The sequence below is a fragment of the Glandiceps talaboti genome, chromosome 15 (assembly GCF_964340395.1).
Source record: "Glandiceps talaboti chromosome 15, keGlaTala1.1, whole genome shotgun sequence".
Taxonomy (NCBI): domain Eukaryota; kingdom Metazoa; phylum Hemichordata; class Enteropneusta; family Spengelidae; genus Glandiceps; species Glandiceps talaboti.
The window spans coordinates 15,435,031-15,448,442 of record NC_135563.1 but is presented as its reverse complement, the minus strand read 5'-3'; the positions used below and the strand labels follow the sequence as shown (position 1 = coordinate 15,448,442).

Sequence of the window (13,412 nt, the reverse complement as noted above, 5' to 3'; positions counted from 1 at the left end):
TATGCAGATGGGAGCAAGACTAATAGGAAGAACACACTTTTATAACTCAGCTATTGTAAGTATGATATTCACGTAATAAAGCTGAAAGGTGTTTCTAAAACATCATAATTTAATTTAGTGTACTAACTCTTTACCCTAAAAATGTTTTAACATTTTGTGAGTGATAAAGCTAACCACCCCTACAATGTAATGGTCTGGTTTGAATTAAGCTGTCAAGTTCTGTGATACAATTGATTTGTACCATAGTATACAGCACAGTTGATGGGGAAAGGTATACCACATCTGACGAGGTTAGTTTCCTTGAGTATAAATCTCACATGATATTGATATGTCTATCATAAAAATGACCAGTTATGCATGGGCAGTTAGTATAAATGAAATCTGAATGTACACTATTGTTTTGTTTAATATACTGGGCTCAACTCAATTTTCAACGTTTCTAATATTGTTTCCTGTTTATGTATTCAAAAGTTCAACATTTGAAAATTACTGAAGGAACATAAATGTCTTCTTCTTTGATTGAAAATTACTTGAGCATGTATGATAGCTAAAATGTAAGTTTTTAATCTAAACTTTAATCAAGGAAAGACTAATAAAATATCAAAGAATGGCTACAAGACTTATTCATGCATGACTATAACACCGTGTGTATGAATTTTAACTTATCGGAGAAGAACCTTGCACAATTTCTCTAAGAAGAATGTAGCCTTGTCATTATACTTAGAATAAGTATTTGTATGTACAGGAAGTCATTATGCATACAATAGACTTTGACCTTAAAGGTTTCATATGCTACAATGGTACATAGAACAAAAATAATAGGGGGGAGAACTCTGTTTGAGAAGTACAAATACAGTCCTAAGTATATTTTGGTAAACTGGTTTTCTTCTTGATTAGTTTGTTGGTTAGAATTTACTTTGTATATTGTTGTTGTGTAGACAGAGCTGTGTAGTCATTCTGACTTCGTGTGTAGGGAATTAATATAGATGCTACATGCCTAGAATTTCATGTTCAGTAATTATTTACTTGGAGATTGTGATCAGAGTTGATGGTAAGACTATATTGATGTAGGTTTAATAACATTGGTATGAAAGAAATAATCGTGCACACTTTGATATCTGATATCTTCCTACATACACAGCATACATATGAATTTGTAAGTCTATAGTTTCGTTGATTAAATTACACTTTAACACAGGTTTGTATAACGTCTTTCAGCTCTGTCTCCATTTGTGTAAAAATGTAAAAATGAACAAATGAACAAATTTTGACATGTAGGTGTTTCTGGTTGTCTGTATTAGTCTTGTGGTTTGTTTGTAATTTGTTTTGTTATGTATTCCTTTTTCCTTCTTATAAAATTTTATAAAAAAGTTAAAAATTAACAAAAACGGTAAATTTTGTACCAAGTCTTCCATGAGTATGACATTACTTGTGGGGGCTGTCGGCCATCTTGAACAAACCCATATTGACAAAAGTATGAGAATATTAGAAACTTGAACAACTTGGGGTCTTGAAAGTGTCTTATTTCCAAAAGATTAATGCAAAATATTATGTCTGAAAAAATGACGAAGTCAAAGTAAATGTTGACTTGGTGAATTATGACCCAGTGAAAGGGTGAGCTTCTGATGCAAAATAAAGTTAACATATATGAATATAGATCTGTATGTCTTGTTTAGATAAATTTCTTGTATTTGAATTTAAGTCTATTCATTCATACATAATGTAGTGAATTAGATGAAAAATAAGAACAATTCGAAGGGAAATAGAATATCATTGTTCAATAGTGATCAGCTGTGTATGTACAGTACTTTAATTAACTGGCAAACCCTGCAATCTGAACCTTACAATTTCTGTCTATAGTTGTTGTCAGTCAATATTTAAATACAACTGAAGAAGTTACACTCCAGAGGTTTGAAGAGATCTTATTTCAAGTCAGTACTAGTCAATGAAACACACATGGATTAACTTACATGTATGTAAAGGTTTCATGAGTTCATGCAACATTAATTGAAAAAGCTGCTGTGGGATTGCTTTAAAAGCTCCTGTTAATTGAAGCTTAACCTATTAGTAAATACCCAACATACAGTATGTAAGTTATAAACAAGTCTGGAATACCCATCGTCACCATCACAATTACATTCTATGACCTTAGTATGTCAGGCGTGATAGTAGAACTTATTCTGTTCATCTCACATTTGATGTACTACAGTGGCCCCACTGCACAAGCAGAAATATTTTCTCCATGACCTTCAGTCTGTCAGATATGATAGCAGAACTTATTCTGTTCATTTCACATTTGATATACTACAGTGGCCCCACTGCACAAGCAGAAATATTTTCTCCGTGACCTTAAGTCTGTCAGATATGATAGTAGAACTTATTCTGTTCATTTCACATTTGATATACTACAGTGGCCCCACTGCACAAGCAAAAATATTTTCTCCATGACCTTAAGTCTGTCAGATATGATAGTAGAACTTATTCTGTTCATTTCACATTTGATATACTACAGTGGCAAGCAAGGTTTCGGCTTACTAAGATAGACACAAACTCAAACTGTGTTTTATCAATGTGATAGCACAAGTGGATGATAATGGTGCCTCTCTAGTTTTGATCCTGTAATCAAGATAGTGTAAACACTGGAAGTCTTCAAAAATGTATACTGCAAGATTATGGAAGTCATCAGAAATGCCACACTGCTGCGAGTATAATTAAACTGATGTCCCCATTCAATAGCTTAAAGCTTAAAGTTTTAGCTTGTGTCCATTGTAATAAACAAAACCTTGATTGCCGTTGTCATACCATAAACTAGCGTCTAGCTTTAAAGGGCACGTACTGTCTGTAACTTTATGAGTTATGGGGATACTTTTGTTTGCCTGATGAAAAGATACCAAATGAAATGCATAACTGATAAACTTATACAATGTAGTCCTGATATTATAAGGTTCTTTACTTGTAACGACAATCCTTTATTACAATTTTAGACTATCATCTGACTCTAACATACTAACTACTTGTTGACATAAATGTCCACAGTCCAAAAATATTGAACTTTATCTGACATTCGGGACTAACCCTTGAAAGAGCCTGTTAAAGACACAATATGAATGCAAATATTTCGAAACTAAACGACTTACAGAGGTTGGAGAGAAAATAGACATAACAGGTGATATGTACAGTTACGTTTTCATCTTACAATGTGAGCAACCACTTGTGACAAATAAAAGCACAATCTAGAAGAGACAGTTGTACATAAATACTTAATAAGCATCCATTTGCACCTGATCTGTACACTTCACCAAACTAACATTTCAATAAAATGGAGTGTTCCAAAGTGTGCAGTAGATAGTACTCATCTTGTGGAGTTATGTAGAAAAGGTGAAATACTTGTTTGTGGAAGTAAACAGTATATTCCCTGGATAATCTGTTGCAGTGAAATATTTAGTAGGTACATGTATAGTTCAAATCTGCTCTTATACACTTCCAGCATTACTTTTAGTATTGGCTTGTCTGGACTCATTCCAGTTTTTCATTTATTTTGGAAGTTCACAGGCCAGTTTATTGAGTGTTTTTTCTCTTGAAACCATTTACAAGTATTATTACATCATGTATACATATGCATTTACTCTTGGTATATACTTTTGAAAAATTATATTTTTTTGTGTCACTTTTATGCCGTAGTCCTTTTTTTATATTAGAATTAATTCTATTTCATTCTTAGTTGATGAATATTCGTATTATTTTGATTTTGCATCATGAAGTGCCACCGAACATTTTGGATTTTGACACTATTGAAATTCTTATATTGGCACAATGACATCAGAACTTTAACAACTTTTCATGTTTTTCAACACATCAGTTTAAACATTACATATACATATACATGTAGTAATTGGAATTTTTACAAACATGTATGATGTATACTGAGAAATAAAATTTCTACTCAGAAAGTCGAAATATTTCGTGGAAGTGAAAATTTGAGGTTTGCTTCCCAAAAAATTTTGACTCTGAGTCCATAAGCATTCATTCTTACATGTATGATGTAGTTAGAATATATTATTTTCAAACCTGTCCTATTTTTGTCAAGTTTTGAGAGCATTGTAGACATTGTGAGGTTTATCATTTACACAACCTATAACCAGTTGAACTCTATATCAACAATGTGATTAAAAAAAATTGCTGAGTCCTTTAATTGAGAGCAAAATAATATGATACAGATTTAAATACTAGCTGCCAAAATTAGTTCAATAGAATTTTTTTTAGTCCAACTTTTTTGGTGCATTTCAACAGTATTTAGATGGATAGTGATTCAACTTTATCATAGTTATATTGATATCAAAATTTTGGCACAAAAGTCATCATTTAGTTTTGACCAAAGTGTGGAGAATGGTGGAATAAAACATGTTACTGAACTTTTTAAGTTCTACTGTTTTCCCCAACTTGTAGTGTCTTGTGTACAATCAAATATTACCCTGGTAGAAAGAAAACTGTCAAAAAATGAAGACCTAAAGATTTCTTTTTTGGTAAAATTGATTTGTGTTCTATCAAATATTACCCTGGTAGAAAGAAGAATTTGAGAGTCATCAAAAAATGAAGTTCTAACAATTTCTATTTGGTAAAATTGTTTTGTGTACTACTATCAAATATTACCCTGGTAGAAAGAAAAATTTGAGAGTCATCAAAAAATGAAGTTCTAACGATTTCTATTTGGTAAAATTATTACCATCAAACAAAATATTGAAATTAAAAAGGAACTCAGTGTAGGTAGATTTGTAATGATTTGATGTGTGGATGTTAAACCTCACAAGCAGGTCAGTGCTCCCAGGAGACCAACAGTATTAAATACTGTAATTAAGATACAAAAATAGTACCTGTTACTAATTTTAGTTTGTGGTATGCATGAGGTGATGTGTATTTGTAGATACAAGCATACAAATGCAGACCACATGTGGATATCTATTGACAAAGCCTACTAGATATAGCAGGTACTGCGGTTTGTTAGTTGAAAACTATCAACTCCAGGATATATTGTAATGAAGTTGCATGAACGGTGAGTTGATTTTAACTTTTGACATTTTCCAACTACAGTAGCTGTCATGTTCACCTAACAAAAATGGACAGTCAGTTGTAGATAACATGCTAATTTATTCATTGAAATCTGTTAGTTTTATACAAAAATGTGTGATCAATCTGGAATGATGGTTGTTGTTCACACAACCTTCTCAACCCAACATGAGCAGGACTGTCAGAAGTACTGGTGAGATGTAAACTACACATGCCAAAGGTGTCTTATTTCGCTGAAATATCGTACATTGCGTGAGTGATGAACAAAATCAGAAAATAACAAATGATAACCTACTCTTTGTTTTCCCAAGGAGTCAATAAATTATGAGTAAACAAATTGCTCACAGTAATAGTGGTAATTGCCAGTCTGTCGGCATTAGCTCTGATTCGGCATATAGCTGAAGTACTATAGATGAATTTTAAATCTCAGTTAATGGCATGAATTTGACAGGCTGTTCTGACAGGCTTCTTCATTTGCTGTATGGAAGCTTAACTTGTACATATGGTGTTGTCAGGAAATTATTTCGCCATGGAAACAATACACCTTGAAATAAACAGATTGTAAACATATATTACCATATAACATACATATACTACTGAAAGAAACACACTCTAGTATTGTCTGACTAGTATTCAGGAACTGAGAATATATATGGTCTATAGATAGGAAAGCTGTTTGTAAAAAGTCTTGGAAGTAAAGGAAATTACAATGTATGCTGCCAGACTGGCATTTTTATGAGAATTTACCACTCGGAAATAGAAATCGCCTTAGAGAAGGCTAAAACATACATAATTTATCAGAATGGCTCACAGTTGCTTCTATAATGTTGAAAGGGATATCGAGTGAATAATGTATTTGTTAGATTTAGTGGAAAGACCTGAGTGATGGAGGCATTGATTCATGGATATATGATTCTAGTGGATTATTTGATGTTTGCAATCAATAAAACTAGAGATAATAAGCAGCTTTCCAGTACAGATGTCAGCTGGCAAGGCATGACTTGTAAATGATAGCATGTATATAGTAAATAGTACTCAGTGGTAACCATGGAACACAGGTACCATACAAGGAATTTTGCGTTGAAAGATTGTCTTGATATTTTTGCATTTAAAGTTCCTGTAACTCAGCTATAGCGATACCAGCTTCATGGTACAGGTGTTGACTGGCAAGGCTTGGCATGTAAATATTAGAATGTATACAATGTGTAGTAGGTGCCCTGGAACACGTACGCCACAAGATATTTTGTATTATAAAGTTCCTTTTATATATAACATACACAACCAAAATATACTTTATAACATGTAATGTGATTCTGAAATTTTCATATATGGGGAGGGGGTGGTGGGAAGGGGGGGGGGGGGGTGTTGTAGACCAGTGTCCCATACATGACAGAGTATGACAGTTTGAGTATATGTAGGAGGGTTTCATGTTTAACTTCCATTTCTCCCTGAGGTTCAAATCATAAGTGTTCTGTATATTCAACCAAAATTCGTAAGTAATATATCATTTATGCATTTATTTGCCTTGCACACCTAGTAACATTAGCATGAAAAAAGACATACGAAACATATCCTAAGTTCTGAAATACAAAAGCAAAGGAAAGTGGACAACTGTCATGAATAATTTTGTAAACTTGCATGAGTTCATTTAGATTTGCCACAATACGAAGCATAGATGGATCTGGTTTATAATGATAACAGTGTTGGTGGATCTCTATGGAAATGTTGATGATTGAATTGTGTCAATTTCAGTGGTTAGGTAGCTCATGATGTACAACACCAGTACTTTAGGTGTGGAGGTCAAGAGGTCATATGGACAAACCCTTAAATGTTTAAAGTACAACGTCTTCAGGGATAAGACAGAATAATTTAGTTCTCCATCACTGATGACTTCCCTGTTCTCTTTTTATTTCTCTGGGCATGTACTTTATCACGATGTTATACAGCCCTAACCAATATTGTCATTTGTATTCACTATTACCGTGGTAACCTGCAGCAAATAAAACATAACTACCTATACATGTATGAAAAGGTCATAATTTGTGAGAAAATACAAATTAGAAATACGGAAATTGTGGTGGAGATCCTGACTTAGGTGCTGCTGGGTATTTAACAAAATTGGTTTGGAAAATATTTAAAGGCGAGATTGATTTTATCTAATAGCTGCATTTCTGTTTGCGTAGGAGCTTTTGGGGATTCAGAAAAGTTACTTTAATCAATTGCATGTTGAAAATAGACATAAAATTGGCAAATCTGACTTTAGAAGTAGCCTGCTGTACACTGGTACCAGGCATTATGGGAAGTAAATACTGTTAAATGTGAGGAGCCTCTTTCTAATCTAACAGCTGACCTCAGCATTGTGCTGCCATTTTGTTTCAAGATATGTACATGTTGCAAGGCATTATGGGAAGTAAATACTGTTAAATGTGAGGAGCCTCTTTCTATTCTAACAGCTGACCTCAGCATTGTGCTGCCATTTAGTTTCAAGATATGTACATGTTGCAAGGCATTATGGGAAGTAAATACTGTTAAATGTTAGGAGCCTCTTTCTATTCTAACAGCTGACCTCAGCATTGTGCTGCCATTTAGTTTCAAGATATGTACATGTTGCAAGGCATTATGGGAAGTAAATACTGTTAAAAGTGAGGAGCCTCTTTCTATTCTAACAGCTGACCTCAGCGTTGTGCTGCCATTTTGTTTCAAGAGGTGTGAATTAAGCTTCTAACATTGTTTATTATTGCATTGTTGAAAATGCGATTGATACGTCTGGAGGAATGTTTACTACAAATTTCACAATATGTAAATAGCAAGCATTATATATGGTTGCACACAGTCTTGTATACCATTGCTGTTCTTTGCTTTATGACAATTATTTAAAAAATTTGAAAAAACTTGAAAAGCCAGTAAAGATCGTGGTAAAAATATGTCACCTTTAAACTGTCAAATAGTATTCTATGAACCTCTGCATATTTCAAAGCCATCTCATCAAGAAATAAGGTATTAAAGCTCTCACAGTGTTGAATTCCATGCATGGATATTAAGCCATCCATATTGTTATCTACTCAACAGGAATATGTACATTGTATGTAATGTGTCAATTTTACTCAATGTCTGAATTTTGAAGGCCAGATCATCTCAAAAAAATATCTGGAATATTAAGATTCATGATTCACTCATTTTGAAATCTAAACACAATGTATACCAATAAAATTTTTATTTTCCAGAAAGCTCATGATACATAGTTACTTGATGTTTGTTTATATCATAATATAATGTTTATATTTTCCAAAACAATGACTTTTGGCTTCAAAAACCTAGACTATATTAGCATTCAAATGTTGCTGATTGTTAAACTTGGGATTGTCTGTAATTTTATGTATAAATGATTGAATAAATACATGAACAATTTACCTAATTTTATTACCGTAATCTTAACCTGTTTACTGCGCAGTTATGCTATACATTGTTAGCTCACCTCCTATCTGTTGTATCCACAGCTTATCATGATTACCATTAAGACAGTTTGTTAGTCACACCCCCAAAAGCCGTTGTGAAACACCCATATGTTAAATGTACATGATTACATGTAAATCACCACTTGCACATTTACATAATGCCTTCATTTGAATAACGTTGTCATGGTTGTTGGCACTACGCACTCCGACTAATCAGGTTATTTGGCACATATTTTCAAATCATAACTATCAACTTCATAGCGGTAATAATTATCAAGCGGTTTGAGGTATGAGAGCTAGCGATGTAACATAACTAAATAGGGTAAACAAGCTACTGTAAATATAGTCTAGTTCCCGATGGACCGTATTCCATACTACGTTTCGTACTATACCGTCTAGTCAAGCCTGTGACTCAAGGCATTAATTGTGGTTCAACCCCATGGTGGGCGAGGCATGAATGGCACATGTCAGTAGTAATCCATCACAAATTGACAGGCTGTTGTCATCGTTCTCATGTTTCTAAATTCTAGGACTGATATGATATGTAAATGTCCAACCAGGACTCCACCTCCAGTCTGTTTAAACTTAAATCACGTGGGGACGCGATGACATCATCATGTCTATATGAATGCTGTAGGGGGAGAACTGAATTCTGTGCGAGAGTAATGGGATTGACTAGAAGATATAGTATGAAGATAACGTAGTACAGAATACGGTCCATCAGGAACTAGACTATTGTATTATATGTTTGTATAATGCTGTAAACATAAAAGTATACTACATTCTACTATTCAAATCGCAGTTTACATACCCGCAAATGTTTGTAGCCCAGTTGACAGGAAGAACAATTTCACATGTTTGTTCAAGGTAATGATTTTACAGTAATATTTTAGATCGAATCATTGTTCAATGTGATAGTTGATGTAAAAAAAATCACGTACCATTCACGTACCAATGCCCACCATCATTTAGTGTCCACTGAAGCCGAAACTACGTGTTCAGCTCAAATACAAGTTGTAAGCTCTTTAAAAAAAATTGGACAGCAAACAAGTTCATTGAAAAACCCAAGAATTGATTATTAAGTTGATGAATCAATGAATCAGAAACCCTAATAGTAGCTAGGCCAGTCTACAAACAGAAAAATCAAAATTGATTAAAACCACAGAATCGCAAATCCTGAAAGTACAAGTTTGTTAAAAGCCTTAATTTGATTAAAAATCATCACTGTATTATGAAATCTGAAAGTTACACACCGAACAGATTCATTTAAAAACCCAAAAGTTGGTAAAATAAAGTTCAATTTCATTCAAATGCTACCTGGTACTATAGGTTACAAGGTCAAATAGAAATGAAATTTTCATACGTTGGATTGTCTTGTCAGAATATACGATGAAAAGTGGAAATCACCCGTCTACTTCTAGGTTAATAGAAACTCGCTAGTTGTTTTGATTTTCATGTGAAATTGAGTACTGAGAAAGGAAATTGTATATTGGCATTACCTGGGTAATGCACTGAACTGGAAAAATTAGATTGTATGTACATGTACACATTGAAAATAGCTTAGACAGTCATAGATATATACATGTAAATAGGGGTCTACAAAATCAGCTTCCCCACCCCCATGTGATCATGAATAAATGTTCATCAGTGTCTTCATCATCAGAGTGAAAAACAATGAGGAGTTCAGAAATAAATTACATGGTATAAGTAAATCTGAATAATTTATCAAAATTATGATAAAAACTCAAAATCAGAGAAAAAATGAAATTAAAAGCAATTAATTCAAGCACAAGTTGTGGTTTATGTGTTGTAACTATAGTTACTGAGCAGTGAGCAATTGTACTTGTCCCATGAGGCACACAACTTTACCCATACTAGTGGAAGGATTAGTACAACTAAAAGACATATTTAAATCATGTATTAAAGTTACATATGAATGTATGTCTAAATTGCCTTATACATTTGTAAGTTATATACCTTGCCTTGACAACAGGCCACCGACACATCGATTTCTTGTGATGCACCAAAATTTGATATGCCTCTTTCTCATATAGTAAAGAAAGGTTTTTATCAATTCAGTGGACCCACAACAAAAAAAGTTTATTAGAATAGCTTGTGAAAATATAATATATTCTCATAAAGTGGGCTTATGAACCACATTCTTGTGTCCTGGTAGAGACTCACATGGATACATGTACCTGTGTTAAGTACAACACAACACAACACAACTGATACATGTATCTATGGTAGTTTGTGTTGAGGTACCGCTTTTTACAGCCAGGTAAGATATAAGTGATGTCATTGTAGTACATGTATGTGTCAACAGACTTCCTCCTAGCCAGGTGATCTCATTGTCGTACGTGTCAACAGACATCTTTCTAGAATTCCACAGACCACTTAATCTGATGACGTCCCCATTTTTCATTGTTCACTCAAGTAGCATCATCTGATAATCTTTGAATACTTCTGTCGGGATCATCTGTATAACCAGCGTCAGTGAGCTACGTGAATTATCACATTAATGCTAACAAAAGGGTCATGATTGGGTCTCTGAATACAGATTTATGCGTATCGGCATAGTCAAAAATCAGTATCTTCATTGAAGTCAAACTGATCAGACTGATTTGTTCATATATGAGTTCAAGGAGGGTTTATTCTAACTGACTATTTCTCAAGAGCTATCTGAGCTACTTGACAGAAGTAGTGAAGTGCATAGAAGGTTTGTATATACTTATACTTATTTATATATAACGTATATTTTTTTACGAGTAGTCATGTCTTCAATGTGTTGCAAGCTGGGTTTATAAAATTTTTCACATAGGTGAAAATATTTTACAAAAACCATAGACTAGTCCTTGTATCGATATTGATGCATGTCTTTGACAGTATTAAGAATTGTCTTTTGGCGTTCTTAGCACACCTATTGAGTTGGTAAAATGTACATTTTAGTATATGTACAATAAATTGTGTCATTGAATCACCTACATGTATTATTTACATTTGTATATAATAACACCAAGTTTGAAATCTGCTAATAGCAAGTGATGGTTAGTATATTTCAGTAAATAAATGATATAGTTTTGATTTATAGCTAAAATTACCTCCAAACAATGTATAAACTGAAGATTATTTCTCTTTGACTGCAGCAACTCAACTCAAAGTATAATGTAATGCATACAATGTACATATATTTTAGTAAATGTAGTCTCTCAAAAGATGTTCACAGGTAGGATTCACACAGACAGTGGCCTTTTATACAACAACAGTTATTTATCTTGTCATTTGTTAATTTTAGCCTTCTGTATAGTATTATATTCGTGTGGTTCAAGCGTCTAAAACTTTGTCCTCAGATCATGAATTGCCAGTTACGATTCATGGTATTTTTGTAAATTCCGTCTTTGAAATTGATGATAGCAGTTTAATAGACAGTCAATAGCCTGTTTACATCACAATCTGTGAGTTTGCTTTTCTGTCAAATTTAAACTGCTCACAATGCTAGTAATGGCAAACAATTAATTTAACCACACATCCAATTACAGTTATCAGCATATTTACATGATATATGCGTATATGTAAATTATGTCACTCTTGTACCCATCTCAATGAGGACACATTTACACATATTGACTTCATTTGAACATAGTCAATTAACTGACATACATGTATATGTTATAACTCCTCAATTCCGTCACCAATCAGTTTGAGTGCGTTTTTTCAAACCAGTCAGTTTGAGCATGTAATTTTCAAACCAAATCAATTGGTTGCTGTTGATAGCATATTATAAACGGTTACTGAGACAGTGAAGCATAATTACAGATGGCGATGTAAACAGACTAGACAGTCAAAAGATCTGTGCAAATTACAGAACCTATTATATGTACATTCTACAGTTACATGTGCCTACATAAAGGTTTGCAATTTGGTTTTTATTATATATACTACAAGCAGACAGTCTCAGCTGAGTTACTTATAGGGCACCATTCTGACGTACTTCTATACAAATGTTAACTAGTTTTCAAATCCAATAAATATCCAAGTAAGAACTTTCACCTATATGCCTTAAATGCATAAAGAGCCAGACAGTACTTTTCATAGAATATGTCACCATTGTGACCTATGACCTCAGTATACCTCATTAATATTCATGATTTGTCTGTCCTTGATAAGACAACCATACTTTCGTGTAGGGTCTATGAAAGAACCAGTGATAAATACTTCCATTGAATTGCTACTACAGATATGCCATGGTTGTTAGCAATTATTGCTGTAAATTTTGACTTTATAACTTTATGATTTACTAAAATCATTCTACAAATAATAAAAAAGATTACTGTTTCAATATTGAAGGTCTACTTAATCTTCATATAATCTGTTTGATATTAATATTATGACTTCCATTACCATATTATTATTGTAATATGTTTTGATTCTAGAGTAATTACATCAAGGATTTTTGTATTAAATGAAATATCATTATTCCAATATTGACTGCTTATTTACCAATATTCTCAAAATACACTTTTCGATGAATTATGTTTTTACAGTTATTGTTCTGTTCAGCATTTAATGGAATGTTTACATGAATTATGGCCATACATCAATTTGACATTGTTATGGCTTATTTACATCATACTTTGGATAATGGACTTTTATGTAGGCGTTTAATTTAACCTTTAAAAACTCTTTAAAATCACATGTCTGTCATAATATTATACTCTTGATTTATTGCATTGTAAAGTTTTATCATTCTGTGTTTTGTTCAAGCTCTATAGCTGCATGACCATATGTGATTTGTTGCTATTTTGTCCCTCCAGGGATGTAGCTAATTTTAAAAGTAGCCAGTCAGTGAACAGTAGGTGGTAAATATTGATGAACAATCCCACAAGTCTGTCC

The 13,412-nt window shown here is 33.1% G+C and overlaps 1 protein-coding gene across 3 annotated transcripts in view; it reads left to right on the top strand.

Moving 5' to 3' along the window:
• The window catches only part of LOC144446492 (rho-related BTB domain-containing protein 1-like), a 58,587-nt gene that overhangs the window by 24,736 nt on the left and 20,439 nt on the right, over positions 1-13,412 (top strand). Inside the window, exon 1 of one of the 3 annotated variants that reach the window (XM_078136263.1) lies at positions 10,908-11,238. The exons of the other annotated variants lie outside the window; for them this stretch is intronic. The gene's annotated coding sequence lies outside the window, so the exon portion shown is untranslated. Of the gene's footprint in view, positions 1-10,907; positions 11,239-13,412 lie in introns of those variants that run through there. 3 annotated transcript variants of the gene reach the window in all.